The sequence below is a fragment of the Entelurus aequoreus genome, linkage group LG03 (genome assembly GCF_033978785.1).
Source record: "Entelurus aequoreus isolate RoL-2023_Sb linkage group LG03, RoL_Eaeq_v1.1, whole genome shotgun sequence".
NCBI classification, from domain to species: Eukaryota; Metazoa; Chordata; class Actinopteri; order Syngnathiformes; family Syngnathidae; genus Entelurus; species Entelurus aequoreus.
In genome coordinates, this window is record NC_084733.1 from 83,153,119 (window position 1) to 83,155,832 (window position 2,714).

Below are 2,714 nucleotides of genomic sequence, written 5' to 3' on the forward strand. Positions count from 1 at the left end.
TTAGTCATATTCAATAATTATATCTAAAGTGTTTACCAGCGTGTCACACGATATGAAAGCAAGTCTTTATGACCAAGGCTTAGGTCAGACTGATTACAAAAATAAATACTGCAAAAGGGACTCAAAAAAACTGATGAAAAAAACATTGACATACAATTACAATAATGATTGTTTCTTCAACAAACTCTCAATAAAATTTAAATGCAAATGAAATACAGATTCACCACTTTAGTCATATTTTAGGCGTTTAAGAAACATCTCTATGATTTTAGCTCCTGTTTGTTTGCTATTGTCATTACTGCCACAAGTGGTGGAAAAGTGTATTACAACTGAGAACAGATATTTTGGGGCCAACAATGGTTAAGAAACACTGCACTACACAATACTAAAACACACACATTATTGTTAATAATAACCACTTCATGGTGTTAGTGTGACGTCATCGCCCAAAGCATCCCATATTCCGAAGGTAAAATGTGGGAATAAGAGCAAACCTTTGGTCGAAGCATGAAGACGCCATCCTGCCCAGACTCGCTGCACTGACACAAAGTGTCCACTAGAGGGCGGCAAACGCCCTGAAGTGTTTACTCAATCCAAATGATATTTTACTGTAGTTATCATCGTCATTATCGTTCTAACCGTAATAAAACGTAACTGTGGCATGTATAACGTTTGCCACGAGAGGGCAGAAGCTTGTTTTTACAGACTAAATCGGGTGTTATGTTTATTTTAGGATAAAACAATTGTATTCTCATAGAAAGCCTCACTGTAAAATAAACAATTGGCATGAACTGAACAATATTACAATATAGAAAAAATTATCACAGATGTCTTTTAATTATCATGTGAAATATTAAAATGTTATTTGAAAACAATGTAAAAGCTAATGTTTTCCTAATGAGTATTTACATTTTTTAATGAATAAGCACAAACCCCAAAACCAGTGTGGTTGGCATGTTGTGTAAATGGTAAATAAAAACAGAATACAATGATTTGCAAATAATGTTCAACCTATATTCAATTGAATAGACTGCAAAGACAAGATACTTAACGTTCCAACTGGTAAACTTTGTTATTTTTTGCAAATATTAGCTCATTTGGAATGGGATGCCTGCAACATGTTTCAAAAAAGCTGGCACAAGTGGCAAAAAAGACTGATAAAGTTGAGGAATGCTCGTCAAACACTTATTTGGAACATCCCACAGGTGAACAGGCTAATTGGGAGCAGGTGTGTGCCATGATTGGGTATAAAAGCAGCTTCCGTGAAACGCTCAGTCATTCACAAACAAGGATGGGGCGAGGGTCACCGCTTTGCGAACAAATGCGTGGGCAAATTGTCCAACAGTTTAAGAACAACATTTCTCAACCAGCTATTGCAAGGAATTTAGGGATTTCACCATCTACGGTCCGTAATATCATCAAAAGGTTCAGAGAATCTGGAGAAATTTCTGCACGTAAGCGATGATATTACGAACCTTCGATCCCTCAGGTGGTACTACATCAAAAAGCGACATCAGTGTGTAAAGGATATCACCACATGGGCTCAGGAACACTTCAGAAAACCACTGTCGGTAACTACAGTTGGTCGCTACATCTGTAAGTGCAAGTTAAAACTCTACTATGCAAAGCGAAAGCCATTTATCAACAACACCCAGAAACGCCGCCGGCTTTGCTGGGCCTTAGCTCATCTAAGATGGACTGATGCAAAGTGGAAAAGTGTTCTGTGGTTTGACGAGTCCACATTTCAAATTGTTTTGGGAAACTGTGGATGTCGTGTCCTCCGGAACGAAGAGGAAAAGAACCATCTCGATTGTTCTAGGCGCAAAGTTGAAAAGCCAGCATCTGTGATGGTATGGGGGTGTATTAGTGCCCATGGCATGGGTAACTTACACATCTGTGAAGGCACCATTAATGCTGAAAGGTACATACAGGTTTTAGAGCAACATATGTTAAAGTTAAAGTACCAATGATTGTCACACACACACTAGGTGTGGTGAAATTTGTCTTCTGCATTCGACCCATCCCCTTGTTCACCCCCTGGGAGGTGAGGGGAGCAGAGGGCAGCAGCGGTGCTGCGCCCAGAAATCATTTTTGGTGATTTAACCCCCAATTCCAACCCTTGATGCTGAGTGTCAAGCAGGGAGGTAATGGGTCCCATTTTTTATAGTCTTTGGTATGACTCGGCCGGGGTTTGAACTCACATCCTACCGATCTCTAACCACTAGGCCACTGAGTAGGTTTCACTATGTCCCGGAAAACCTGGAATTCTGGGAAATCTGTGATTTTTTTGGAATTTGTCAAGGGAAAGCCCGCGATTCCCGAATGGGCTGAACAGTTTGAAGTTGGAACGGTTTGAATCGGGCGACAAATGTGGAAGGTAGAGCGCGCCAAAATCTGGAGAAGAAGAAGAAGAAGTTGAAGAAGTTGAACAAATAGATGAATTTTGGTGTAGAAAAGCACTCGTGTGAATGTTTTGGCAGAAAACTGTATCAATAAATCTTTTATATCCGCCCATACTGATAATTATTGATATATTTTTTAATGACCTATGGAAAATAAGAAAAACATACGAATGGAACCTTCCTGCGTTGCTAGGTTACCAGAGAGCGAGTGCCTTCGTTCATGCAACCCAGGGCCGGCCCGTGGCATAGGCCGTATAGGCAAATGCTAAGGGCGCCGTCCATCAGGGGGCGCCACGCCAGTGCCACAAATGT